The sequence below is a fragment of the Canis lupus genome, chromosome 18 (assembly GCF_003254725.2).
Source record: "Canis lupus dingo isolate Sandy chromosome 18, ASM325472v2, whole genome shotgun sequence".
NCBI classification, from domain to species: domain Eukaryota; kingdom Metazoa; phylum Chordata; class Mammalia; order Carnivora; family Canidae; genus Canis; species Canis lupus.
In genome coordinates this window covers 9229680-9255139 of record NC_064260.1, presented here as the reverse complement: position 1 = coordinate 9255139, position 25460 = coordinate 9229680, and the positions used below count along the sequence as shown (strand labels likewise).

The 25460-nt window shown below is 42.6% G+C and overlaps 1 protein-coding gene and 1 long non-coding RNA gene across 5 annotated transcripts in view; both read left to right on the top strand.

Annotated features, from left to right (window-relative positions):
* The window catches only part of SUGCT (succinyl-CoA:glutarate-CoA transferase), a 713960-nt gene that overhangs the window by 503709 nt on the left and 184791 nt on the right, over positions 1-25460 (top strand). The window lies entirely within an intron of this gene.
* Positions 8412-12069, top strand: LOC112661520 (uncharacterized). 3 transcript variants are annotated; one of them, XR_003137762.3, is made up of 2 exons: positions 8412-9537; positions 11224-12069. It is a non-coding gene; the product is annotated as an uncharacterized LOC112661520 (long non-coding RNA). The 3 variants fall into 3 exon arrangements; XR_003137761.3 differs by having other exon boundaries at positions 8412-9659; XR_004806909.2 differs by having other exon boundaries at positions 8412-9898.

The window sequence follows — 25460 nt, the reverse complement described above, 5'->3', positions numbered from 1 at the left end:
TCTCTTTACATCCTCACTGGCATTTATTATTTCTTGTCTTTTTGATGATGGTCATTCTGGCAGGTGGTAGGTGATATCTTATTGTGATTTTGATTTGTATTTCCCTGCTGATGGCGATACTGAGCACCTTTTCATGTAGCTGTTGGCCATTCAGATGCCTTGTTTGCAAAATGACTTGCGATACTCCTTAGCTTGCCTTTTTCTGGAAGATAAGAATGTATGCTCTTTTATGCCAGGCATGAAGCTTATGGCTAATAAGTGCTAGATTCTCTTATCTGAATCATCTGCCTTGGAGTCTCCTCTTAAGCAGTCTGTGATTGCTGTTTGGGCATCTGTCCTTCCACGCTTTTCATTTCCTGATCAACCTCACTCAGCATGAGAGTAACTTGGGCAGATGTGAAAAAGGAATATAGAGTCACCCCACCCATTTCCCCTGACCTTCCTGCGCTTCTATGCCTGAGTAAGAGGAAAAAGAATAAGCAAGATAGCTGTTTCCATGCAGATTGTGATTATTGACTCTATGTCAGACAAATTTTTGAAAATATGATTTATTTTTCTCTGTATTTTGAATTGAGTTTTTGAACATATGAAAGTTTGCCCACAATGAACTGACAAGTAGACAAGCGTCTATATGAAGTCTATTCTCTGGGCGCCTGGGTGGCTTAGTCAGTGAAGTGTCTGCCTCAGCTTGGATCATGATCCCAGGGTCCTGGGATGGAGCCCTGCATCAGGCTCCCTGCTCAACAGGGAGCCTGCCTCTCCCTCTCCTTTGCCTGCCACTCCTCTGGCTTGTTCTCTCTCTCTCTCTCTCTCTCTCTCTGTCTCTCTCTCTCTCCCTTTCCCTCTCCCTCTCTCTTTCTGTCAAATGCACAAATAAAATCTTTTTTTTAAAATGAAGTCTATTGTTCTTGTGTATGCCAAAGCATCTGCACCTTCAATCAGAAAAATGATACCTTTTAGCAGGTGTATGGTACAAAATCAGACAATCAGAACTTGTCTTTGGAAATTAGAAGAGCTAAAGAACCAGCTCTCACTTACCTAGGAGCTTGTTTAAGCTATGAATCTAGAACAAAACTCAGTAATTCGAAAGATATAAAGGGTCCTAAATAGAGTTATAGAGATCTACAAAAGGTTCATTTCCCCTGTGAGGAATGTAACATGTGATTTTCTGCATATCTTCTGCTTTGCATAAGTATGCACACATATTTGAAAGTTGTATTCGTTTGGTAGTACTAGCCCTGAATCAAGTATTTGTCCAGCCCCTGCATTACCTAAAACACTTGCTTCATAGTATTATTTTCAGTTATTTGTTTCAGCAAATCTATGGTCCTACGCAATGGCAGACTTAATTTACCTTCTCTTCATCATGATAAAGATGAAATTTTTACTTATGAAAATTATAGAGATTTTTGTGCAAAATCAAGGAAAAGAAACAAATTACTTTTCTTCCCATCTTTTTCTGTGTTGACGATGGCAGAGTGGGTACACATGGTGTACCTCCCCCTCCATTTGGAACACAGAAAATGGAAAAAAAAAAAAGAGCTTTACAAAAATGGAGAGTTTCACTAACAAAGCAGAATTTGAAATAAAAGTCTCTGATGAACAAAAACAGAATGAAAGTCCACATGGCAAGGAGGAGCGAGCTGAAATATCCAGGGCACTGAATCCGGAAAATGGGAACAACCTTAGTCATCCACCCATGAGGTGGACCCCCATGAGGTACTAAACATACCCACTGTGTAAGTCACATGCATGCCCTCTATGATGGCATCAGCTATATTAGAATGACCTGGCGAAGGAAGGAAGGAGAGGGCTACTTGTTTATTCCAGTGGATCTTCCAATAATGCCTCCATCTGTAACCACACTGACTGAGACTGTGGGCTTCCCATTGGGAAAGGTCCCAACTGCTGGTATAAAACCTAGTTCTGAAATGTGGACTCTGGGTCAGGCTGAGGCAGGTGTGCAACTGTCCACTCTCTGGAGGTGAGTTTAGGAAGAGATGAAAACAAAGAAGCCAAACCAACAAAATTTCCTTGGCAAGAAGAGCTCACAAGCCTGACTTAACACATGTGGATAAATATGGAGAACAAATTGATAGTTACCAGAGGAGAGGGGAGTGGGAAGATAGGCAAAATAGGTGAAGGAGATTAAAAGGAACAGACTTTCAGTTATAAAATACAGAAGTTACCTGGATGAAAAGGACAGCACAGGGAGTTTAGTCAATAATATTGTAATGACTGTGTGGTGACAGATGGCAACTATACTTACCATGGTAGACATTTCATAATGTATATAATTGTCAAATCTCTGTGTTGTATACCTAAAACTAATTCAATTAAAAATTTAATTTTTTAAAAAAATAATGTATGTGGACATTCAAGATTATGAATGATGGCCAGTTTCCCCAACAAGTGGAAGGAATTACACTTAAGGATTTAGAAATAACCAAACATTTGTCAAATGATTTCAGTAACATTATTTTATAAATCTTTGAAAGAATAAGAAAGGGCCTCATATCCAAATTGAACTGTAATAAGATATCATGAATAAAAAAAATTTTTGAAAGTATGGATGAATGCTGCTAAGAGCCTATTAGAAATCTTGCAAATGAATTCTTCATATAGATTAAAAATTGAAAAAAAGTCTCTAATAAAGAAGATAAATAATAGATTGGACACAGTTGAAGCGATGGTTAATGACATGGAATTAGAACTGAGTAAATGACACACAATATTGAAAAAGAAAAAGATATGAAAAACATAAAAGAGAAGAGTCAGAGGATGAATTGAGACATTGAAATATATTTCTTCAAGGAGTTCCAGAAGGATAGAATGAAGAGAAGATGTTAACAGATGATAACAGCTGAGCATTTTCTAGGACTAGAGTTCTCAACCAGAAAAGACAGGAAGTGGCAATCATAGTAAATTAACACAGGACAACAAAAATCTGCCTACAGACACATTTTACTGAAGCTTTAATTAAATTAAGGTAATATTTTGAAACATTCGTTTTTTTTTCTTTTAGTTTTATTGTTGCAGAACACAGTCTGTTTGCATTATTATCTCTTTTTCTGCCACCAAGATCACCTATTAAGTTTTTATCACCTATATTTATTAAGTAAGGGGTAAGCAATTAAAATAGCCAAAATTTGAATTTTCTTTCCTTACTAAGGAGAAACACACTTGAGTTTGGCCAGTTACATGTAGCCATCAATTATATTTTTTTGTCTTCTTATTTTTTGAGTACAATTGACACACAATGTTACATTTGTTTCAGGTGTACAGTGTAGTGATGCAACCTATACATTATGCTATTCTTACCACAAGCATGGCTACCATCTGTCACTATACAGCGCTATTATAGTGCCGTTGACTATATGCCCTTGATTCTTGTGACTTATTCATTCCACAGGTAAGAATATCCTCTCCCAAGGTATGACTATTACTAGCTATTATGCAGATACTCAGGTAACACTGGTTGATTCAAGACTGTTGATTTCTTCTTGCCTTAACTTTAGTCTAGGTTACTACGTCTTCCAGATTCCCTGGCATGGGTTTCTGATTTTTTTTTTTTTTTTGCTTGATCTAGTCTATGAGATACATAAAGTTATGATATTCGGCTGATATACAGTTATGTGATGGCATTGACTCTGAATGATTGTCACTTCAATTATCAATTGCTGCATAACAGGCTACATCAAATTTAGTGACATGAGATAATCACAATATTTCTCTTGCTCAAGTGTATGACATTTGAGGGGTTCAATGAGGCCGGCTTGTCTCTGTTTCATGTGGCATCAACTGGGGTAGCTCCACAGTTGCGGGCTGCAGTTACCGAAGGCTCGCTCCCATGTCTGGTCATTGATGCTGGCCATTGGCTGGGACTTCGGTTGGGGCTGTGGCTGGAATACCTACATTTGGCCTTTCCACGTGTCTGCTTGGCTTCCTCACACTATAAGGTCTGGGTTCCCAAGGTGAGGGAAGATAGGAAGCCAGGTGAAAGGTATATCTTTTTTTTTTGGTCTAGGCTTCAAGTCATTCAGGGTCATTTTTACCTCGTTTTATTCACTTGAAGAGAATCACGAAGGAAGAGAAATTAGACTCACCTTTTGATGAGTAGGAATATCAAAGAATGACAGTTAAAACCACTACCAGTCCTTACACGGGGTACAGAGAGAAGGCTAAGTCACAGAGACACAAAATATAACAAAGGTTACCAGGAGGGGAGAGGGTGGGGAAGGGTGAGTTATTGTTTAGCATGTAGAATTTGTTTGGGGTGATGAAAAAGTTCTGGAAACAGATGATGGTGATGGTTGCATAATATTGTGAATGTATTTAATGCCACTGGTTTGCACACTTAAATGGTTAAACGGTGAATTTTACATTATGTATATTTTGCCACCATTAAAACCACAACTACAACACAGAGTCTACACCCATTCTAATGAATCAGTGCCTGACTATTTTGGTCTTAAAGTATTTTAAATAAAATCCTCTGAGTACATTTATGTCCCAAAAGCATTCATAAAGGTGTGGACTTCTTACTCCTCCCTGTCCTGGCAGGGATTTCAGGAAGGCAGAGGCGAATATTACTAATGAAAGGAGTGGTGACTTTTGCTAGCTACATGCTCCTGGGACCTCAAGATCCAGACAAATTTGGAATAAGCTATTTTATTCAGTGAGCCACCCAACTGGGAGCTCCTGTTAATAAATGAGATGACTGATGAAGCGCACGTTTTCCATTTATGTTTGATGCACTCGGAATTTCGTTTCACTCCAGGGAAAACTCACTAAAAGGGAAGTTGTAATGGAGATTTTCAACTTCTAAACCCAGCTTCCTCTTTCTCTTCATCAAGGAAAGGAAAAGCCACATAATCCTCAATGCCTCACGGAGTTACACTGGGACTTGGTGAGAAGCGTGTTAACGCTGACCACCTAGTGAGCATCAGCCGCAGGACCTTTGCATTTTTGTCATGCCCCACACCTCCATGAAAACATTTGAACTCAGTGTCTGGTATCAGGGAGGAGTGTGGCTGAGTCATAGGAACCAGCGTCTCTGAAAGGTAGAAGTGTTTAATTGTGGACAGCTGGCACTCATCCCTGAGATCATTTTGTATGGCATCAGACCCTAGGCCACTCGCAAGCACAGAAACGTCTTTCTTGTATATTTGTTGTTAATTCTTTAACATCAGACCTAAGTCAGAAAACTGCCAAAGCATATAGCTCACCAGCCTTAGAAAATTGGCTGCCTGCACTTGAGCGTGACAGCCTTTCTTTCTTCGGGAATGCCAAAGCGTGGTCTCTTCATGTTTTGCTGCTAATCGACAACTCCCACAAGTGCTCTAACATATTTACCTCTGTGGTGTCTTAGTTTTCTTTTCTGATTTTATTTATTTATTCATGAGAGACACAGAGAGAGAAAGAAAGAGAGAGAGACAGAGAGAGAGAGGCAGACAGAGAAGCAGGCTCCATGCAGGGAGCCTGATGTGGGACTCGATCCTGAGACTCCAGGACCACGCCCTGGGCCAAAGGCAGGCGCTAAACCGCTGAGCCATCCAGGGATCCCCGGCATCTTACTTTTCTAATAGTGATAACATCCCCACACTAACTAACTGATTATTATGGTAACAGCACAAATGATCTCCTTTGAGAATGCAATATGATGGTTGAAACAGTCTTTAAAAGGAAAGGTTTAGTAGATGTAAAACAATCAGCCAATGTAGTTGGAAAGCTCTGGGCTTGGTATCATAGTGTTTCTCCTCACCTTTGAGGGGGGCGTGTATCTGGAAGTACTTAATAGCATTATTTTTAGTTGTGGTGATACTGCTTGAATTTTTCAGAAAGCACGACAGGGTAAATGCTTGTACATATGTGGTGAATTTTATCAGACCTACTCATGACTTAAAATAACGGGCCATAAAAAAGGCTCATGTGGGTCCCTAATTTAGTAAAGAGTGATTTGCCTTAAAAGTAAGGGTCAATTGCCTTTAGAAGGCAAGGCTCCTAGCCATTGTCTTCAAACATCTTGTTATTTTTTGGTGGCAGGTTTAGTGACCACAATGCCTTGATCGTGAAGTGTGAAGCAAAGCATAGATAATTGCTTACTACAAGTTAAATGAAATTTTCGGGTAATTTATTAAAAACAAACTAGAGCAAATTCAAGGTTTTCCCTTTAATACTGTCACTCTGACTTGCATTTAGAAATTCTTTCCGGATGGAAGAGAATAGGTGGAGCTATGACCAGATCACTCCATGTCATCATCCGTCATGTGCATATTAAGGAGTTCTGGCTCATTTGGCACTCTATGTTCATTTTGGCACTCAGCTTGTGTCTGTGTTTGAAAAATCTCAAGCCCATAATAACTGAGCACATGTCCCAAAGTGGTGAAAGCTGCGTTAGAGTGCTTCCAGGAAACTTCTCACTTTTCTGCTTAGCGTGGGGGAGGAAAGGACAAAGGTCCTGAAAATGATATCACTTTGTTGTGTCCGCCTGTGGGACGTGTTCATACCTAGTGTGGGGAGGTGCTGCAGAGGTCAGCGGCGAGAGAGGGAGAAGGAGCGTGCGTTAGGAGAAGGATGGCGGAGGGACGCAGTGCCTGTGATGTAGGACCTTGAGGCCCTGTGATGCAGAGAAGTAAGGGGGCACGGTTGGCAGGGAGAGAGGGAGTAATGAATGGCTTCAGAGATACCATTTGGACACACAGAGGAGGTGATAGAGAGGAGGCCATTAGAAAGGCTTGAAATCCAAGGAAAGAAAAGGTGATTATTCTGTTTGCATTTAAGGGTCCTTCTAGTACCTTGGCTCTTATTCTGTTGGGCCCTTTGGAAATCTCAGTCAACCAAGGAACACTGATTGGATGATATCCATTTAAATAGAAACATCAAGATACTGAGATTGAATTGAGTGAGCAGTGGGTTTGCTTACAGTTTTGGGGGATGAATGTGATGACTCCCTAGGTGTTTTTCTGTAGCTTCTTATGTAGCCTGCAGAATTTGTGCCATCTGACGAGATCTAGTGTGTATTCTCTTGCATGCTGGACACCCACATGTCACTCATTAGTACAGCTGGTATGTCTGTCCTCTTGGCTAAATTGTGAACCATGAGGGCAGGACCGCATCTACACCACTAACTTGTGCGTTTCCTGTACAGTGCCCGGCAAAAAGTCATTGCTAACTAGATGTTGGCAAGGAGGAAACATAATATAGGGAAAAGACTGCAGTGACTCAAACCAGATGAATTTGGATTTGAATTCTAGGTCTATCATTTGCTTAGATTTGTAGCTTGAGCCAGTCACATTAATTATTCTGACTTTTAGCTTTTTTTATTTTTTGTTTTTTTTGTGTTTTTTTTTTAATTTTTATTTATTTATTTTTTTTGCCTGTAAAGTGAAGGCAATAGCATGTGCTTTATAAAGATACTAAGAATTAAAGACAGTGTTTGTGAAGGACTTCAGTCAGTTTCTACTCTTTGTAAGTGCTCAATAAATGCTTTCTATGATTTGTAATAATAACATTAAGTCACCTTTCTATGGTACTTGTTTTATTGAAGAAGCAGTGAGTTTGAAAACATATGTGAGAAGGTGCAAACGATCCTTAAGATGCTTGCTAGAAATTATTCATTTCAGAAGAATATAAGACAATGCTTCCACCTTCTTCATGAACCCTCCCTTCAGACTTCTGGGGGCTGTCTTTCTCCATTACAGCCAGTAAGTCAGAAAATCAAACAATGAAACCCAAAAAGCGAAAACTAACCATGGGAAGCGAAATAAATATTTACACATGGCTTCCATAAGCATGATATATGTTTATACCTTTAGTATGTCTTGATTTGTGTACCCTACCACCTCAAGATGTAAGCTTCTAGCAGCTGGGATCCTTATTCTGGATGTATTTTGTTTGCTCTTTTTTTCTATCTAATGACTTCAGAGTCTACCAAGAAATACACTAGACTTAGCATGGATACATGCACTGCTAATTCCACAGGTGAGAATTTTCCTTCCTTCCTTCCTTCCTTCCTTCCTTCCTTCCTTCCTTCCTTCCTTCCTTCCTTCCTTCCTTCCCTCCCTCCCTTCCCTCCCTCCCCCTTCCTTCTTTCTTTCTTTCTTTTTCTTTCTTTCTTCTTTCTTCTTTCTTTCTTTCTTTCTTCTTTCTTTCTTCTTTCTTTCTTCTTTCTTTCTTTTTTCTTTTCTTTTCTTTTCTTTCTTCTCTTTCTTCTCTTTTCTCTTTTCTTTTCTTTCTTTTCTTTTCTTTTCTTTTCTTTTCTTTTCTTTTCTTTTCTTTCTTTTCTTTTCTTTTCTTTTCTTTTCTTTTCTTTTCTTTTCTTTTCTTTTCTTTTCTTTTTTTTCTTTTCTTTTCTTTTCTTCTTTTTCCCAGCAAGCATTCTTATCTAAAATGTTGTGTTTGTGCTTGGCTGCTGTATCAGTAGACTCGGAGACTCAGCTACAGCTGTCCTTAGAGGCTATCTATAAAAGTGCAGGTGTTCAGCATTAGCAAATAGTTCTTATTATATGGATCGACTTTTGGCAGCTAGTAACGATGTTTCCTGAGATTGAAAAATGATTTTCTACCTTAAACAGTGGTTTCACATTACTGGAATGCCGAATTACCAAAAAAAAAAGAAAGAAAAAAGAAAAGAAAAAGAAAAGAAAAGAAAAAGAGAGAAAGAAAGAAAAAGCCACACAAAATTCCTCTCATCAAATAGTACTGAAACTGTTTTTGTTAGTTGTATACATTTCATGATTTGTATATTTTATAGTAGAATGTAAGCCTTTCTTTTTAACTGTTGTGGTTAGGTTTAGGTCCTTTGCCAAATGAAGCAGACTGTGAAGAATTAGGAAGGGTAATGCATCCTGGGTTTCTGTTCGTGGTAAAGGGGACCAGGATCTGGCTAGATGCCAAGGAAGGACTTAGGCTGGAGATGTTTTCAAGACCTTAAAAATACCAGGATGTTTTTGTGTCCCTCTATCAGAGACTTGTTTTTTGCATCATCAGATATGAGCAGATAGCCTTTTATTCCCATTTACAGGGACTTTGAATGCTCTTTATGATGTCACTGTTACCCTTCCTATACCTACCCTGAAGCTCATGGCTGTGCAGAATGTGAGGACCCTGCTGAGAAATCCTGTCTACATTGTTTCCTATATGCATACCTATTGCTTAAACCGGAGGATGAGCTGTGTGGCTTGCTACCCGTTAGCTTCTAGGTCAAAGATACAAGACTAAAAGCCTAAAGTATGTCCAGAAACATTGTCCTTTTGAAATATTGTAGGAAAAAAAAAAACATATGAAGATTGTTTGCAGAGGGTCAACTAAGCCTTGCATCTAACATCTGAGCTCTTCGCTGCCTGCTTGAGGGTTTGCGGAGGCAACAGAGAAACCTGTTGGGCTAAATAAAGAAATGACAAGAGAGTGCTATTAGGTGAACGGCATTGGGGAACTATCATCAAATTGATCTTAAGAAAGGCTGGTTCTGTGAAATAAGTCATTTTCCTTCCTCTGGCGACACATCACTGACTTTTTGGAATCTCTACAAGGCAGGTAAGCCTTGATACAGAAGAAAACCAAACACACCGACGTCAGTTATCTGAACTAAGCTCCACTTTAGCAGCCTGGAGTTACGGCCCGTGGCAGGAGAATTCAGCAAGGTTCCACGTGCAAAGGTTTCCGCCTTCATCATCTTACCTTCTCTCTCCAGGCCTTGGCGGTGGAGTGCACGTCAGGTTTTTCTTCAGCATGCGAGAGGCTCAGTTTCAAAGGCTTGGGTTTTCACATCCATGTCACTATCACAGATTGAAATGTGACACGGGTACCTGGCTGCATACTTTTCTTTAAACCTGAGCCAGTAATACTGCAAAATGTTAGGGGAGGCACTCTTTCATCTCACACTTTAAAGCGGAAGGTTTGTTGATGTAACCCAATTTCCAGTCTGCAGAGGTCACCCTGTAATGCGGCGCGAGGACGATAAGCCCATCAATCCTGTTTGATGTTCAAAGTTCCCTCCCCCCACCCCCCCACCGTTTTACCCCCACTTTGTTTTGGAAAGTAAGTTTAGTAATAGTGATATCCTGGCTTGCCAACATGTGATGATGTGATCTGCCCTGACACTCACAGAGTGGCTTTTTAAAGCCACGCAGATGCTTTGCAGGGATTATACCCTGGAGATAATTACGAGAGGGAGGAGAGAAATAAGTATGTTCTTACATACATTTGGTAATGTTCTCGGGAAGGGTAGGTGATTGGATGCCGAGATACCGAGCTCTGGTGGCTGGCTCTCCTGTGACCCCTGACAGCGATGAAAGTCATTCTGTGTTGTAAGCGTTCAGTGATCGATGTGAAATCAGCTGGTTGCCTCACTGGGGCCACCATATGCTGTGGGCGTGTGGACATGAACTGAGGGTAGGTGAGGGGAATAGACAGGAACCAGGGTTAGGGACCGAGAAGGCAGGAGACGATGCCTATGACATCCTCGGTCACCCTTGGTGGAACATACGTGACCTAAAGTCAAAGGCCACACCACCGCTTCTGGTCCCCATCCTAAGTCAAGAAACAGAATCAGGGAGGGACATGGACCAAAGCCTGTTACCTAGAACATTGGAAGGTCCAAGTCTGTTGGGGACCAGGCCAGTGGGATTGAGGTTGAGACGTGTAAGCAAGCCAGTACGTGGTCACTTCCGACGTAAAAAGACACACATGATTCAAAGTTTTTATTTCATTTGATTTCAGTGATTTAACCCATTGCTGTCTTCAGCAGCCAGATCAGTTTTACCGTTCTGGTTTAAGAACACCTCCATCACCACCCTTTTCTCACGGAAGACCAGGGCTCCAGTGAGGGCAGTTGGTTCTGGCTAGCACCTGCCTGTTGTGACAAATGTGGTTACCTTTGTTTTCAGGTCCCTTTTGGACAGGAGACACAGCAAGACACCTTATGATGCTAGGGGTCCCCTGGGCAGCGCCAGGAGCTTATATAACCCTTTACCCCCTGGGTGAACCATCCTGGTCATTATGTACCCTTTTGCAAAGACCTGTATCAGTAGCAATGGCAATAAAGGGTATTCACCGCCCTGCTTGGTGACACCTTTCAGTGTGAACTCCACAGCCACTTGCAGCCCCCCTAAGACCTACGGGCATGACGAGATGGGGTGGATGGTAGTCCAAAAAGAAAGGAGACCGGTATTAGTTTCGGACCCTTCCAAGTGAGTTGAAACTTTCTGTGTTGCTTTCAAGCCTCTGTCAAGGTGAGGATTACTCGATGGTTCCAGAAGCCCCATCACCACCAGTGACTCAGCTGCACAGTCTGGCTTAGGCGTTTTCCTTAATGACTAAGAATCAGAACTTCTCTGGTTAGTGTTTTCCCAGCACCATAGGACTGTTTTGGAGGTTTGGGAACCAAAGCTAGAAGTCCTCGGCTTGCTTTGAGTTGCCTTTGGGTGCTTGCTGGGGAAGGGAGGGTGCCCTCATGGGTCCCGCCCGGGCTTCCCGCACCTCCTACCTTCTGCTCCTTTCAGGCAAAACAGCCTGGCCTTCCGTGTTTTATGTCTGAAGGATGACTTGGGCAACTAAAAACCAAACCAAAGGAAACACAAATTGAAGGCCACTGGAACAAAGGATCTTCAGGCCTTCCAGCTCATTGAGAAATTAGAATTTTTTTCCGGTAAATATCAAAACGTACAATCTGATGGTAAATGCTGGGACAATGCAAGGAGAATGATTTCCTTCCTTCTCCAGGATCCCTATCGAGGCCCATAAAATGGGAACATCTGTCCTTCTGGAGATACTGAGAAGAGAGGAGACTTGCAGCCTTTCTCCAGCCCCCTCCCGAAGGACCAGGGGACTTCTTTGATTGCCTCATATGGGGAAAGGAACTGACTTGGTGGGGCTCAGCCCCCCAGTTGGCCGGCCAGCAGGGCAGGCTCTTCCCTCCTCGTGGGAGCCCGACAGGGCAGGCTGTCCCTCTGCCCCCCGAAAGCCTGCAGGTTGGGGGGGTGTGGGGAAGCAGGGGGCCCCCCGGGACCTCAGCAACTAGCCTCATTGTCTGAGCCAGCTTTACTAGCAATAAAGCTGATAGATTGATCCCTGTGTGACTCTTGCATCCATTTCTCAGTAAGTTCTGAAACTGTAGGGGTGGGAGACGGAGGAAGTTTCCTTGGAGAAGCTCCAACAGCTAAATCCTCGTTCCCTGGCCGTTAATTCTGGATTTCCCCCGTATTCAGAGCACACCCCTCTGGATCCCTTGACCCGTGTCATGGTGCCTCCCACGTCTAGACTAATCATCTGTCCTGTTTAGGCCTTCTCGCCCCTCCACCTGTCGTATCCTGGGCTCTGCCCACAGCTGGTGCGCAACGATCACTCACTGGGCTCCAAGCCCCAGGCACTGGTCACACAGCCTGTTCTGTCCCGGTCCCTTGCTCTTCCTCATGCTGCCTCTGCAGTTCAGCTGAACGCACGGCCCTGTGAACTGCAGGAGGTGGGTCTGGTTTTCACAAGAAAGCGGGGAGTTGCACCCCGGCTGACAAGAGCCATCAGCTCAACCACAGCATTTTGCACTCAGACGTGCCCAACGGTTTAATCTCAGGATCCCTTCCTCTGATCCATGCAAACCCAGGTGCCCGTCAGTCGCAAGCTGGCAGGAAGCCTTGCAGCCTCACATGCAGTTTGCAGCTCCAGGAGACACCCCCCGCCGCTCCTTCATCTCTTCATTTCTCTCTCGGGCAGACCGGTGTGGCACTTGCCCTCAGACTGCTTCATGGGGTCCATCCGGATCCCACTGTGGGTCCATCGTCATCGTCCCTGCGTCTGGGTTCAGGGGAAAGGCAGGTCCTCTGGCCTCCCTCAGTTGCACTGCAAGGTCATGCGCTGTGCCCTGCTCTTGCCCATCTATCCATCCGCGCCTGCCTTCGTGTAGAACATGTGCCCCAACTGCAGCCCCTTCCCTCCTCGCACCTGCTGTGGTTCCACTCTGTGCCCTCCCTTGTTGGCTGCCTGCCTAAAATGCCCTCCCCATCCACCATCTCCCCCCGCACCCTGGGGTTTGGACAGCGAGCACAGGGAGCCTCTGATCTAGAGGGCAAGCGAGAAGCCAGTCGTAGGAGAACCCCGGGGCCTGGTGCCGTTGGCCATGGCTCACTCCTGGATTGGTGGTGTTTGCGGGATGACTGGCTATGCGAAAGAGTCCAGAGGCTATGTGGACAGGAAAGAAATGCTCTCAGGGCTGCCTTTCTTGTATGCCCCTCAATTCATGCACTTGAGGATGCCGTGAAAGGCAAAGGCTCTCTGTCCTGTCATTTTTCTCATCGTCACTTCACTGAAACACTGTGGTTTGTCTTCCTTGGGGATACATTGCCTTTCCACTAAGACTCATTTAAAATAAAAGCACCTGGTGGAGCACAGGTAACCGATGCAGGCCAGATTCAGATCAGAGGATACAGGTTTTGGTTCTAGAAGCCTGGTGGGAAATATCTAGGTCATTTAACTTTAGATGTCAGACAAGATCCCAGAGTAGACCCCAGTCTCCGGCAGGGCCCCCACCTCAGGGAAAGGGGGTAGGTGGGAGGTTTGTCCCTCAGTCAACCAAGCTTGGGTTCAGGCCATGGCTCTAGTCTGAGTGGGAACTGCCTCGCAAAGTCTGGGCAATTCTGACCCTGACCGACTTCCACATTTTTATCTCGAGCTCAGACCTACATATCTGTTCCAGATGTGTGTCTCCAACTGCCTCCTTTCATCTCCTTTGGGGTACTAGATGTCTCCGAGGTCTTTGAAATACAGGATATTTCAAAGAGCATGTGCGAGCATGGGGAGGAGGATGGGCAGACGGAGAAGCAGACTCCCCATTAAGCAGGGAGCCCATGGAGACTTGAACCCAGGACCCTGAGATCATGACCTGAGCCAGAGGCAGACACTTAACCGACCGAGCCACCCAGGCGCCCCTCTTATCCTCATTTCCAACTCCAGCATCACCAGCCCACCAATGGGATTTTCTCCATGCTTGGCCTCTGCATCCGTGGCCCTATATCCAGCCATTTGCTCGAGCAAGAGTCCTGATGGGATTTCCTCTTCCTCACACACAGTGTGGCAGCAAGCCAGCTCTACCATTTCTTTCCCAACAGAAAACTCAAATGCCCCCAACTCCCTGCCTCCACACTGGTCCCAGGCCCTTCCTTCTCTTTTCCAGAAAGCAGCCGATGTTAGGAAAGGTAATTTGAATACTGTTGCTCCTTCGCTTTAAAGCAGATCAGTGCCTTCTCGGTGCAGTCAGAACAGACTCAGGATGCATTTCTCACTGCCTCCAATGAGACCAAGCTCTGCAGGGACTGGCCTCTCTTCAGCTCAGCCGTATCTTTCCTCTGTCCCCTGGGCCAGTGCACCTGCTTCGCTCCCGTCATTTGCGTTTGTCCGGTGCTCTCCCTGTCAGGACCTTCATGCAGTATTCCCTCACTCGGGTCGCTGTCCTGCCCTCCTCTTTGCTGAGCTCATTCCCCTCATTCTTGAGTTTTGAATGAACTGTCACCTCCTCAAAGAGGCCCTCCCCAACTACCCAGTCTGACTAGGTCACCTCTTCCTGTTTGATTTTCTTCCATCCTTGCATCCTCTTATTTCTTTCATGACACTGATTACCACGTGTAGTTCTGTATTTGTCTAGTGCTTTAATTCACTAAGCTCCAGGGGGGCCAGTGCTATTTTATCCAGCATCCAGCACAAGGCCTTGTAGCTGGTGAATGCTTCTTACATGACTGAATCATCTAGTTCCACATTGGGTCTGGGTGAACAGGATGATGATGCCCACTCGGGAACTGGGCACACCTGCCAGCAGTTAATGCCGTGGGCAGATCCCAGACTGCTGTGTTCTTGGGGAGAGCGCTCTGAACACAACAGCCAGGGTTCAGTGGGCTGCCCTGGGCACACACGAAGGTCGCAGACCTCAAACACCTGCAGCTTGACACAGCAAGGCAGGAACAGATGGGAGCCACTAATATCAGGGCCCTCAGCGTCTTCCGTGGCCTATTTCCCTGGGGGCTGGACAGGTAGCTCTAAGTCTATAGCATCAAACCATTAGAAGGTCAAGGCATTTGAAGGCTATAAAAACATGTGGAAATATATCATTCTTGCCTGTGTATTTGGTAGGGAAGGGTCCTCATTTGGGTCACTTTAGGACCTCTGTGCCTTGTGGGCAGTTGAAGTCCTCATACTGCATTTCAGGGGAATGCACTGCATCAGAATATGCATGTGGAAATTTGGAAGGTACATTATTTTTTTTTAAAAAAGGAAGGTACATTATTACCACCACCACTTCTATTCCTACGAATGCTCCTAATATTAGCGAGAGGGATTTCATGCACCATATGGCATTGCTGGTACCTGAAACTTACGTTTCAGACGCTATATTAAATTGTTGATCCAACTGTACGTAAAAACAGCTGACCCATCATTTTTGTTAAATATGTGAGCAAAAACCTTGCCAAAACAATATTCTGAGGCAAGCCTTGTTCCATTTCCAGTTTACAGATTAGGACATACAGAGGTTAGGTCTTGCCCAAGTTCACGCAGCCAGGAAGTAACAGATCTCGACTGTAAGCCCAGGTTATTGGTATGTGATCTTAACTAATATATTATGTGTAAACTTACAACCACCTCAATCCCATACATTCCTTGTGCTTTATTGAATTCCTTGTGCTTCAAAGAACCCCAGCATATCCACAACCATCAGAAGGTGGGTTTGAAACATACACTTTACATTTACTGTTATGAAGCAGACAAAAGCTGTGAAAGTCTAAACAAAATCTAACTGTAAGAAATTGTTAACAGTACAGCAAATTCTAAGGATGATAATAAAAATCGCCTCTAATCCTATCAACCAGTGTTAACCATTATTAATATTTTAGTGTTTTCTCTGAGATATTTTTCTATACATATTTGTGCATAGATTATTTGAGGTCATTGCATCTTGTTTTTTTCCTATTTGTCTGTTTGTATTTTAATACTTTTACTTGATATCCTATCACTCACATTTCCTCACATATGAATTATTCTCCATACCTGATTTTTAGTTGGCTTCAAATATTTGATTGTGCAGACGCATGCTAATTAGTTTCCTTGTTGTCACATATTTAAATTGTTTGGGGATATATTTTAGGTGTCCTTTTGTAAATAGTACTTCCCTGTTACGGGTTGAATGGTGCACCGCAAGAGATGTGTACAAGTCCTAACCCCTGGGACCTGTGAATGTGGGAATAGGGTCTTTGCAGATATAACTGAGTTATGATGAAGTTGTCCTGGTTGAAACTGGTCCTAAATCTAATGATTAGTGTGCTGGTCAGGGGGGAGAGATTTAGAAGCAGAGACGGTGGCCTCTGGAAGATGGAGGCAGCTGCCTACGAAGGAAGACCATGAACTGTAGGGAAGCATCAGAAATCAGAAGCTAGAACAAGGCAGGAGAAAATTCGTCCCTAGGGCCTCCACATGGAGCACAGTCCAGCTGACACCTTGCTGGTCCCAGAACTGGGAGAGAATAAGTTTTTGTTCTTTTTAGCCTCCCCCTCTCCCACCCCAAGTTGTGGCAATTAGTTTCAGAAGCCCTTGGAAACTAAGACAAAAGTAATATGATGTTTTTTTGACTAAATTTGAGAAACATTTTTCTTTAAAGAGCAGAAGGGCTTAATCTTTTTTCCTTTGTTGCTGTCATTAATAGAATTTAGTCGAACATCTTTGACTTATTTGATTTTTTTTAATGTGCTTCTTTATGTTGCTTTTGGGAGGGGGGTCTCTTTATTTGTTTATATTTCTCCATTGTTTTAAAACGTATATATTTTATGACCTCTATGCTTTTCAAAACTGTTATCTATCTTATATCTTTTCCTAATTGCCAGAATTAAGATTGAAACAGCAGGATCTGAGTTGCCTATACTAGAGATTAGGAGTTGAGCAAATTTAGTTTTTCCTTCGTTTCCACTTTTAGCTCTTAAAATATGGTGACTGCACCTCACATTTTCTTTCTCTTTTTTTTTTTTTTAATTTTTATTTATTTATGATAGTCACAGAGAGAGAAATAGAGAGAGGCAGAGACATAGGCAGAGGGAGAAGCAGGCTCCATGCACAGGGGGCCCGATGTGGGATTCGATCCCGGGTCTCCAGGATCGCGCCCTGGGCCAAAGGCAGGCGCCAAACCGCTGCGCCACCCAGGGATCCCACATTTTCTGAGTAGGTATCATGCTTCTGTGCCAGTGTTTACAAGCAATAGCATATCTCTGCTTCACAGAGGAGGAGATCAAAGTATTGAGAGATTATGGAACTTGCCTGAAGTTCTAGGCAGAGTTGGTCGGCCCAATGCTGAAACAGGGTTTTCTACTCCTGGAGCTGTGTTTCCTACCACTGTACTATCAGGCCTTCCCAAATAAATTCTGGGGCTTTAGGCCTAAATCGTAATAGATTATGGTGATCTACATTAATTATATCTTCTATTTTAAGATATCTTTGGAGATCTTATTTTAGTATTAAAGATAGATTGGTTGAAATTTAAATTTTAAAAGATGGATTGATTGATGGATTAATTGATTGATTAGCTGATTTCTGCATCTGTGTAGCCCGTGGTCAGAGGCTTCATGGGACTTAGCACATGTGTCACGTGCTTGCTCAGATCAGAGGTGACTCTCATCTCAAGACCAAGACCGCTCTTCAGCTGTATAAAAAATAAGCCATATGGGAGAGATCTCAGAACACCAAGTGACCCAGAAACCAGTCAAAGAATTATGCTCTATCCCCTTATTTTTGACTCAGTATTAAAACATTATATATTGGCTCTCTATTGCTGCATAACAGATTACCCAACACCCTAGTGGCTGAAAACAACAAACATTATTATCTCAGAGTTTTTGTGTCAGGAGTCTGGGCCTGGTTTGAATGGATGCCCCTGGATCAAGGTCTTTTGCTAGACTGCAATCCACGTGCTTGCCAAGAGTGCGTTCCCATCTGAAGGTGCGACGAGGGCAGTGAATTTGTTGGTAGGGTTCATTTCTCCCCAAGTTATTGGACAGAGGACCCCAGCTCCTCATAGCTCCTTGATCGGGGCAGTTGACGGGGGAGCTCTTTCAGTGCCTTACCACGTAGGCCTCTCAACTGGGCAGGTTACAACATGGCAGCAGAAATTCCCAGGGTGAGGGGGAGAATGAGAGTGCCCAAGGCAGGAGCCACATTCTTTTTGTAACCTGACCCTGGAGGTAACATTGTTACCTCTGCCACATTCTGTCTGCTATAAGAAGATAACTAAATTCAATCCACTCTCAAGGAAGGAGGATTACACCAGAGCAGGAACTCTAGGAGATAGGGATCACTGGAGGCCATCCTAGAGGCTGCCTGCCTCCATTGGTTTTAGCTCTCTGCTCATATGATAACATCCTAAATCATACTTATGACTTGAAGGTTTGAATCACCTGACATCTTTCAGAGGAAGCTGATACTGAGAGTTTGCATGGCTGCTGGGTACATGCTTCTGAGGAGATGTTTTGCCACCTCTTATAATCTGTTTCAGGAAGAAATGATTAGCAGTGAGCATATGGACTTGCTTTAACCTAATTTCAGCAATGAATTAGATGGTCCTTCATTGTCATTTTGTATTTAATGTGGCAAAGGACATTGTTAAGAGGGATCAAAATTTGTTGCTTTGTGTTCTCGAACTTGGGAATTTCTTTCACTTAATTTTGTACTTTGGGATATGTGTAGGCCTGCACTTTTTCACTGGTATTTCTGTGAATTATAACTGTCAACCATTGCAGTCTGCTTACACAGGCCTTGCTTCATCTCAAGGAAACTTTTTCCTCTTATTCCTTTGATTATTGCTGGTTTTCTTTTCTTTCATTCATTTCTTCAGAAACAACTTTCAGCCTCAAGTTGGCTTTATGATATTTTGATCATTGGCAGCTTTCATTTCCTCCTTCCTGCTTAGGGTTTTCCTTTGTTCTAAGAAAACTTCAATGCTCACTGTGATGGATTCAAGTTTTTGTATCATTGGTTCTGCCCCAACTTCAATGCAGATTTTTTTTTTTAAAGGTTTTATTTATTTATTCACGAGAGACACACAGAAGAGGCAGAGACACAGGCAGAGGGAGAAACAGGCTCCATGCAGGGAGCCCGATGTGGACCTCAATCCTGGGACCCTGGGATCAGGACCTGAGCCAAAGGCAGATGCTCAACCACTGAGCCACTCAAGCGTTCCTTCAATGCAGATTTTAAAGATGTTAATTCTAAAAGCGTGGTTTTTGTGTTCTTGCCATTGGTTCTTCATTTTATCCTCACCCTTTTAATTCCTCCTTTTATTTTTCAGTTCATCCTCTTATTTTCTTAAGATTATGTGTTCCTATTCATAGTTACCTTGTCTCCTTGTCCTTCATTGAGGAAAACAAGCATTTTCTAGAAATTCTTCTCAGTCCTGAAATATTACAAACCATTTTATTCATCCCTATGGATCGAATGCTATTTTTTCTTTTCTTTTTTCTGCAGATTATTTTCTCCATGTCGGTTTTCTTTTTACTCACCTTCAAACAAGGGTCCAGACTCACTATTTCTCAATAAACAAAGTTAGGTTGGCCTTTATACACCTTGAGACTGAATTATTTCCTTGGTTGTGCATGTGAAGGCTGGTGTACATATTTGTCTCCCGTTTTACAACAGACTTAAATCATACTGTACCTCTACTCTATTGAAGGAGCAATTCACTCCTTCCCTGACTTCTTCTTTCTCTAGTTTGATGAACTGATTGAATAATATTAAAAACTTTGACATTCATGATCACAGGGCTGTGTACCAACACCATCTATACCAATGTTCCAAAATGCACCACGCTGTATTTCTAGGATCTTCCCTCTTATCTACTACCCAGTGGCTTCTGGCTTTCTCTCTCGAGCTGCAGATAGAATCTCAGAAAGATGTTAGGTAGCCCGGCTCCACCCATGTGGAGTTATGTCCATTTTCCTAGATTCAGACTGCTGATAGATTCAGTCTGCTGATGATTTTTGGTGTATTTACTTTTCCTGTGTCTTCATGGATATTTTAGCAGGAAGTTGGAATTGCACAGTGGCTCTTACCAAACATTGTTTTGAAAGGAAAATCTGTATTGATATAATAATATTTGCCCTCTTGGATCTGTTTGCCCAAGGGCTGCTTAAAGATCTTTGTAAAGGACGGAGATTATGTCACTCCCTGCTGAGAATCCCTGAATCTCCTTCCTATCTAAACTCTTTGTCATGGAATCTTTAATCTGTGAAATCTCCAGCCTCATACCTCACACCGTGTTCCAACCCCCTGTACTTTAACTAGTGATCTTCCCTCTACCCATGTTGTCCTTTCTTCCAAGTTTGTTTCCAAAGTGCTTGTTCAAGACAGCTCCAGCCTCATCTCCATGAAGAGGGGACTTTATAATTCCATTTTTGTGCCTCCATCAGACTGCGTGCAAGAGTTGGTCTCAGTATTTCTATCTCCTTATCAAAGGCCCATGGGTGAGTAGAGATGGTTTCTGGTTTATTTGTATTCCTAGAACCTGATACACATTGTCTGGTCTGATACAGAGGATATTGTCTGGTCTATTCATACAAAATGCTAGTATACATTAAATGCATTAAAAAGTGGCTTCAGATTCATTTTTTTAAAGGATTTTATTTATTTGTTCATGAGAGACACATAGAGAGAGGCAGAGACATAGGCAGAGGGAGAAGCAGGCTTCCTGCAGGGAGCTTGATGTGGGGGACTCGATCCCAGGACCCCAGGATCACGACCTGAGCCAAAGGCAGGCGCTCAGCCACTGAGCCATCCAGGTGCCCCTGGTTTTGGATTCAAAACCAAATATGTATTTTTGGATATATAAGCAATTTTTCTTCGTTCTCAGTAAAATAAAGAGTGAAAAATATAGGGGCTAGTTCCTCTCTAGGTCTTATCTCTTAAGGATTTGCAATTCAATTTTTGAAGTTTCGTTGTTGTTGTTGTTGTTCACTAAAATGAAAACCTCTTATCCTGTAAAATAAAAAAATCATAAACTGCACTGTGATTTTAGTGCTTGTGATACCCACTCTATGATGGTCGGGTGTATCCACCCTCCTACTGGAAGCAATGGCGTTGGGATGGTAGCCAACATTCCCTAAGTGAATTTAAAAATCTGAAATGGACATTCCCTAAGTGTATTTAGAAATCTGAATTCAATCCCTCTATCTCCTTTCCCCTCCCTTTCAGTTCCCACTTTACTCCTTTCCAGGATTGTTTATAGTTTAAACAACCAGAATATTCTGGGAGTTGCCTCATCAGCTACATGGAGCCCTCACGTTGGTGCAGTTAGGCCATAAATCCCTGAGGAGACCATTTACCCCTGTAGGCGTGTCACCTTTAACCTTTGAAAAACAAGTTGACCTGGTTCACTGAGTTGTTTCACATGAAATCCCTCTATTAAGTAGCACAGAAATAGTGTTGTTTTTCCCTTCCTGGATGCTAAAATTAGTTTTTGTGGAAATGATTTAGCTGTCGCTAACAGTATTACGGACTCCTGTGTGACACAGTAGCAAGTACACATCAGCTGTTAAGAAACAAAGATCTTGCTTTCCTACTGGAGACATATGGTTAAAACCACAACAACAACAATTACAAAAAGTACCAAAAGGATATTTTGCACACACTGAAAAAAAATGCAAGAGAATTAGTTCTAAGTCATCTATCACCGACTTTTCCTTGAAGTATCAGTATCTCATAAACACTGAATAGCATTGATCTGATTTTTGAAAATTTGAGGTTAAATTAAGATATGAGTTACTTTAGCAACAAGGAGATGGATAGAGTACGTTAGGGAGTGAGAAGTAGTCTTTTGCTGTTGTCACTTATGAGAATTAAAGTACAAGAAGAGCTCAGGCAAAAAAAAAAAAAAAAATTCTAATTGCAGTGCAATCCACAAGTTTGCACATCCTATAACAAGAAAGCTCCTTGTTAGCTGCCAAAATCTGCCATCCAATCTGTCTGGTAGTTGATTTCATTATTGCATTTTGATGTGCCCTTGACAAGCTTTAGCACACAGAAACTCAACACCTCCTCCTGAACCCTCCAGTACCAGAAAGATCATGGAGGGATGACAAAGGCCTGTGCTTGGCTTCTTATTATTCACATCGCTGGAATGTTTATAAACAGAGCAGAGTGTAACGAGAGCAAATGCTCAGCTCCATCAAGCGGCTCCCTCGTGTTGCATGCCATTTAAACATCGACTCTATCTTGTCCTGCATTTTGTGCTTCGCGCACACAAAGACCCACACTAAGTGCCCGAAAACTGTCCTTAAGGGTTTAAAAATGTGGACAAACAACTCTCTTTTCTTTCGATAATTCCGATGCATTGTTCCGCCACTTTGGCTCCGTGGCATCTGGTGTTTTTGAAACCATCTTTCCTTGTCACCCTGATCTGTGTGGTTCTAGCAACAGCACTAGGCCCTCCCAGTCCCTCGTAGGTGGACTCCCGCACCGGGACTCACGTGGGGAAAGGGAAGGGATTCAATAATGCTATTAATTTGATGAAATATATTGCAGACCTCAGAAAAACTTAGGGGAAAGGCAATAAAAACCACCAATGCCACAGTGCCTTCGCAAACATAATTATATCCTCCCTCTCTTTTCCATTTACCGGTGTTAATGTGATATAAATGTTCTGGCTGAGTTTCATTTGAAAGGTCATAACCTGCTCCTCGGGAGTAAAATGTTGCTTTCAGCATCGTTCTTAGCTACACTAAACTTCTTCATTGCAAAGCAGAATTGTCTCTTACACTCCGGGCGGGCGGAGTGTCAGTCGACAAACTTGTCCATGGGCAACGACACTGGTTACAAAGGGAATGACACGCTCTGGCCCAGGGGGTACTCTGACCCCAGGGCTTGTGGTTGTCCTGATTTTGGTGAATTGAGATAATTACAATATGCTACTATTGACTATTTTGGTGGGGGGAGTGGCGGGGGCAGTCATGAAATCAAGGTACAATTTGCTACAATCACAAAAATAGATGTCCGGGCATACATTTTACGGATGATGAACTTCTCTGAGCTCCAAAGGTGAATACTTTTCAAATCCATCAGTACGTTTAATTTCTTATCCTCTCTTGTGCTATCCTACCGACAGTTCAGGTTGTAGGGTGCGTACAACTTTCCATCTCATTGTATTTGCCAAAAATCTATTGCTTTCAGAAAAATAAGCTAACAAAGAAGAGAGTCAAGAGAGTCAACATTTGTGGGTTACTTTGTGTAGCCACACAGTCTTATTATGGTTGTTTTACATATGCTGTGTAATTTAATATAATAATCAGAACGCAGATCTCTTCCAGATAAGAATTATTCCCATTTCCCAGATAAGAAAAAGATAAAGAAAGATTAAGTAACATTCCCAAAGTCACACAGCTACTAAATTAAAATCTAGGTCAGCCTGATGCCAAAATTATGCTTCTCTCTCAGCATCTTTTCTTTTAAAGAGACAAGATGTCCGAACGCCTAGATTTGACCCTAACACACAAACTCCCAAGCAAAATGTACACCCCAAAGATTTTCCCCTAGTTGACCAACAACTGATAGAAACCACTTATGGATATAGTACTAACGATTCTGGTTGAAATAAGAAGCAAATATATTGATTATCTAGAGGTGGCCTGTTTGCATTTGAGATTAGCTGGAGATCCTAGGTTCCTCTTTCTTGTTTTAAAAATGTAATTAAACCGACTGTCCTAAGAAAACTCTTCCTTCTGTTCCACATATAACCAATTCCAGATGTGAAACTGCTTCCCTACAATAATTGGTTAGCGTTTTACTTTGACTGGCCTGACCTTTCTTGAAACCTACTCCTCTCTCAAACTCATTTAGATTCTGGTTTCCAGACTGAAATCAAATTTGGACCCTCACGTGAGGAATGTCTGCAAACTGAAAATTCCAATCTAATTCACACACTGTTCTCGAAACATTAGAAGTTGAAGGGAAGGAAGGAATGATGATCTCCCCAGGACCAAAGATCCAACCCCAGTCTGGTGTGTTCCTGTGGCGTAGCCCTCTTCCAGGCGAGACCCTCGACTGGGGCTTTCTTGGCTTGGAGTCATTTTGCTGCAGTTAGCATTTAGTTCACACATCATTAGGTGAAGCCCCAGTTACAAAGATACACTGCTCTTGTCATAGCAGAAGTATGCTGCACGCACCTGCAGTTTGAAGTTTTTGTTGAGGGAATAGGGCTGAAATGAATGAAAATATTGAAACCATTTACTTTTTTTGTGACTCCACCTGCTGTGGTATATTTTTGTTGGACAGGATAACTGGAGGTGTGTTTATGGCTTTAGGGAAAGGATACATGAGGGGTTACATGGTTTTAAGGCTATTTTTTTCTTTAAAGCTATAAATCAAAATTCTATGAAAATAGTTACATGTATATAACTGTTAGAGATTTTGTGTATGTATGTATATATGCGTATACCCTTTTTCCCCTTTGGTGAGTCAGGAAGGAGTAATTTCCTTTGTGGTCGTCAGCCCGGGCATGATTTGCTCATGGCACTGGTGTGTCGTCAGTGCCATATCTGTGTTGAATCTGACGTTGACAATGAGGTCAGAATAGAAACTAGCCTACCAATCCTTATAAATCTACAGTTATCAGATTCTGCTTTTAGTGTCTTTCGGAGAACACATTATTTTTTAAAAATATTTTATTTATTCATGAGAGACACAGAGAGAGAGGCAGTGACATAGGCAGAGGGAGAGGCAGGCTCCCTGCGGGGAACCCGATGCAGAACTCCATCCCAGGACCCGGGGGTCATGACCTGAGCCAGAGGCAGATGCTCAACCACTGAGCTACCCAGGTGCCCCAGGAGAACACATTCTATAACAAGTGTCCAGTGGACCCTGCTACATTTCATTGTAATCTCATGAAGAGGATTTCATGATCCTCACTCTCCAGATGAAGAATCTAAGGTCAAAGAAGAATAGTGACCCGTGAAGCTCTTGTAGCTCCTAAGTGATAGAGCTGGGCTGAAATACTTGGCCTGTGGACACCAGTATAGTGATCTACTACCCAACAGTGCCACTATTAAAAACTGAAACTGCAAATGACACTCAAATACCTTGTCCCTCTATTAATATGTGTCAGACCTTCTGTTAACCCATCCGTTTCTACCTACGACTTCTTGGTATTCCTTATATATGTCATTTCAATGATCAACCTCTAAATATTTACACATTAGAATGATGATATGATGTATAACCTCTATAGTCAGGGGTCTCAACTCCTTGAGAGAGAGACATGAAATGGTCTTGATGTTCACCGATGACTGTTTTCAACTCTGTCAATGTTGAACCCTTCCCTCACTTTCCCATCTACTAAAACATTGGTATGACTCCATAAATTCCCCGTTACTTTAATATTAGGTCAAATATTAGTCTAATCCCACACTCATTTTTAAGTCGTCTCTTTTACCTACCAAAGGCTAGATATACCT